The sequence below is a fragment of the Medicago truncatula genome, chromosome 1 (genome assembly GCF_003473485.1).
Source record: "Medicago truncatula cultivar Jemalong A17 chromosome 1, MtrunA17r5.0-ANR, whole genome shotgun sequence".
In the NCBI taxonomy this organism is placed as follows: Eukaryota; Viridiplantae; Streptophyta; class Magnoliopsida; order Fabales; family Fabaceae; genus Medicago; species Medicago truncatula.
The window spans coordinates 4,774,769-4,779,764 of NC_053042.1; positions in this window are offsets into that span (position 1 = coordinate 4,774,769).

Sequence of the window (4,996 nt, forward strand, 5' to 3'; positions counted from 1 at the left end):
ACCCATCAAACTCACAACTTTATGTTGTATTGTACATTCTTAAGAGATGAATACTACTAACATACATCGTTCAACCTACTCTTTTTGATTGGTTAAAATTCACATAAGTCTTATCAAATCATGTGGATCTCGTATGAATTTGGGTGTGTTGAAAAATGTGTGTTAGAATGTGTATCACAAACATTTCTCTTCCTAAGAATATTTGAGTATGTGAAACAAACGTCTCCTAAGAAGCCACCACAAAATGACGATTATGTCCTCAACGACAATTAATTATCGTTCGCTACTTAATCGTGGTTAATTATCGTTGGACTCTCTAACTGATAAACACAACTCCATAAACAATACAACTTATTCACCAATCATACTCAATGGCATTACGTAAGCATTCATACTTCAATAACATTACACCAATTCGACAATACATCAACTATACGCAAATGATTCAAATTTAACAAAAGTGCAACATTACAAATTTTTTACAACATAATTCAACATATACAAGGTTTGTAATATGATTATCGAGAATGTGAGATTGAAAATGTAACATTCTCATATTTGTTTTAAGTTTTGAAAATTTATCCTCTTTTTTTTAAAAAAAAAATTTTGTCCCCTAGAATGTTATATTCTCAAGATTTTATTTACACATGATTTCTTCAACATTTATTCTCATGCTTTAGATTCAATGTAAATAGAACTGAACTTGCTATAACTTCCACTACCACTCATGTTTAATTTCATTTTTATTTTTTTGATTAAATAATTTCTAAACCATTTTTAAGAAATCTAAATTTTTAACAAACACATGGGTAAGAATGTTATTCCTAAAAATATTATTCCAATGAATGTAAATTCTTGCCTTGAAACAAACACGCCAATATAATTACTCAAATCTTTTTCATTATTTTTTAAGGAGTAGTTACTCAAATCTTGTGTTTGATTCATCAAATGGATGAGATAAAATAAATCATTTTCTAATCATGTATGGTCTTGCTTTTGTAATTTATATCCAAAGCATATGTTGAGTCAAAAACTATCCTAATAGGATTATAAATTCATCGTCATGATATCGTACTGTTTTAAAAATATTTGTCATTTTTCAAATAATGATATATGTGTTTGTTATTATAATTATATCACTGTCGTTTTTAAAATATTTAATTAATTACGAGAGTAATTTTGTAATTTAATTATGATAAAATAATGATATCCGGTTAGTTATCATGTGTGCGTCAAAGACATGATAAGATTAATGTTTATCTTATCCATATCATACCATGTCTTTATCCAGCTGTATATCATATCATGTCTCTATCATATTTGAAACGTAACAATTTTTAAAGGGATTTTGAGATGGGATACACATTTTTCATGTTAGTAAAAGTGTTGGTAGCGGTAACGCCTTGGTAATTTTTGGAACAAAAACATTTATGACGAAAAAGATTGATGATAGAGGTAACAACCTAATAGGGATAACTACTTCCCGGACCTCTACATGCATTACTCCGCAAAGATAGAGGTGAGTCTCTGCGACCTCCACCACGATGACCACATCTTTTAAAACATTTTTATAACTAATATTTTATAATTTTTATTTAAATAAATTTATATCATAATAACTTATAGGATTAAAATAAGCTATCATTTTTTAATTTAAAATATCAAAGTAAATCAATAACAAGATTCAGACAAAAGAAAGTTAAATCAATAACTTTTTCAACATATTTAAAGCTAGCTGTACTATCTCTTGTTACATTTTTCATGGACGCGCATCAAATGCCAATAACTTAATTGCATTTTGCTTGTCATTTATCATGATAACATGCTAAATTATTAATTCACCAAATATTAGTATTAATTAGAAAATTCATAATTCGATAAAAACATTAATATATACCTGATTGCATGTTACTTTCAGAATTGTTATTATATTCAAGAGGAAGTAGATTTTATCTACGGTGCTGGACGAGCTTACTTTGAGGTATTCTATGTAACTTTTTACTTTTTTGTTTTTTATTTTAATTTATAATATTTTTTTACTTAATTCAACTAGTTATGCATTAATTTTGTCATGGTTTTTCACTTATGCAGAATTGTATGGTGAATGCTACCCAAGCTGGTTTTGTCACAGCACAATATCGCCGAACTTTTCCAAATGAAACAGGCAGTTTTTGTTTTTTTTTCTTTTCAATGTTCTTGTTCATCATGAGTAGCTTTTATATTATTGGTGGAGCCATAGATTGTGGTGGCAATAAAATTTGCAGAGGTGATATCTTGCCCGTAGAAAATTGTATACAGATTAAAAAATGTCGCATAAGAAAAATATTGAATATTGTATACAATAATATATTTTTTTGTGGTGGCCGAGGTTCGAACCCCAAACCTTGCATATTTTATGCATTGTTCAACTGAGCTAAGCTCACGTGGACATTGTATATAATAATATACACATACACTCAATGGTGAATGCTTTTTCAAAAATATATATTTACAAAAAAACTACATTGACAATTGATTTGAGTAATCGAGAATAGTTTTGATTATCATTATTATAGAAAATATTCATTTAAAGTTAAACTTACGCATGATCTTTTTATAACCAAATACCATCATAGGACATCTACCACGAAAGAAAAATATGTCTCTCAAAATATAACTCTAGAAAGAAAGAAAAAAAAAAAATCTAATTTTACAAACGGACCTTCCTCATAACTATTGTAAAAGGCCCTCTGGGTCTTCCAAGTTTCACACTACCAATTTTACAAACGAACCCTCCTCTAAAAAAAATTGTTTGTTTAATAAGGAAAACGACAGTGATATGTTGTGACAAAACCATTCTTCATACAATTTTGCACAAGTGAAAAAGCATGAAAAGACTAATGCAAAATTGTTTGAATTATGTAGAGACTATTATAAATTAAAATCAATAAAAACAAAAAAAAATAAAAATTCATAGAACACCTCAAAATAAGGTTGGCCGTCTTAAGATTCAATTTTTGAAGATATCTCTGATTATATGAGCAATATTGTATCTTGATAGACTGTGAAACTGCATTCAAATATGACAGTTTTTACCCTGAATGTGATGCCACTCACAATGACTTTAGGGGGTCTGGAGATGAATGTAGCGTTTATAGGTACATCATTAGTAAATTATAAGTTGTCATAAGTTATAATACTATAGTATCGTTGCTACATGATCATTTTAATATAATGCAGGGTTTTGTATTGGGAATCTGAACCAGTTTTAAAAGTGTTAAACAACAATAAATTTAAGGTTTATTGATGTGTTTAGCCCTTGCAATTAGGTGGCATTTAAAAATTCGTCCATGTAATTGCTAATCCTGACATTTTAACCCGGCAATTGTTAATCGTTTAAAATTTGGTCCTTGGACCAAATTAATCACTGCCACGTCACTAATTTGATGACGTGGCAATCACTGTCACACATGAAATTCCAATTTTGCCCTTAAGAAGAGGACAAAATATTGAAGAAAGAATTGGAAACCCAGGGGTAAATTTGGAATTTCATGTGGCGTGGCAGTGATTAAGTGGGGAGAGAGACGAAATTTTAAATGATTAACAATTGCAGGGTTAAAATGCCAGGATTAGCAATTTCAGGACAAATTTTTAAATATTGCCTAATTGCAAGGGCTAAACACATCAATAAACCTAAATTTAATGTCTTTGTAGTGCAAGAAGAAATTTGAAAATAAAATCTTATTTTTCAAAGATAATAACCCACAATCAAAAGCTTGAAAATGGAACCCACGTAAATGATAACAAAACGTCGTAGTGGTAATGGCAGAAGAAAACGTGTCGTCATATTGAAGGATAATGAGAAAGAAGATTTTGAAAGGAACGAGGATTAAGGCACTTGTAGTTGTCGTTAGAGGGAAAAGTGACTTCTTATATTTGAAACATGAAAGTGAATCAATTTATTGTCATCATTCATGACTCGATTTTGGAGTTTGAGGTGAGAGTGTACGTCTTGCATAACTTTTTAGAGTGCAACTGCGTCGTTCGCATAAGGAAAGATGAAAGATCAATCTTTGAGTGCAACTGCACTGTTCACGGCAAATTATGTCAAATTCTCTTCCCCTCTGTCTCCCGACACCTCATGAAGCATAAATCTCCATTCATCAATCTAACCTTCATATAATTTCTTCCATTTTCTTCTTTGTTGTTAGATTGTTAATTTAGGTTTAGTTTGTTGATTGTGTGCTGTTAGAACCCACCTAAAAAATAGATTTCAATGTTTTGGAACTTAAATATGAAGGTGAAAAATACAAGAAGGGGAGGTTGAATTGTGTTTTCTTTTTCTCTTAAAAGATACTTCTTCTGATAAAACTTCAGAAGCAGTTTGAGTGCTTCTGATGAAATGATCAGAGTCAGATTGCAGCGGAAAAGAACAGAGCAGAGAAAAGAAAGACAAAGACACAAGCAGTTATCCTGGTTCCTTCCACAACACGGAAGTAGTCCAGTCCCCCTTGCACTTCCAAGGAGATTTCACTATAATCACAAAGATTACAACTGCTCAATACTTTCTAAGTATGAGACTTCACAAATATGCTCAAGCACACACGCAAGAGTCTTCCAATGCTCAAGCACTAAGCAAGAGACTTATAATGCTCAAGCACGCAGGCAAGAGACTTCTAATCAAACAAAAATACAGAGAATTGAGTTTGACTTGAACACTTGATATACAATCAGTGGTGTTCACAATACAATACAGTAAAGACTCTAGACTTTGAATTTCTAAGATGTATCAAATCAGTGCAGAAATTCAGTGTGCTTTGTAGAATCAAATTGACAGAGTTTTGGCGCTTTTGAACTTATGTATCTCTTTTTAATCTTCAAGTCTTCACACCTTTATATAGGGGCGTGAAAGAGACGTTGAGATAATCAGCACGTCTAAAGAGTCGTTTGAAATCCTTTGATTATCCACCAGTAATCCTTTGCCTGATTTGGGTGTAGTCCTTTGAAGAATAAGCTT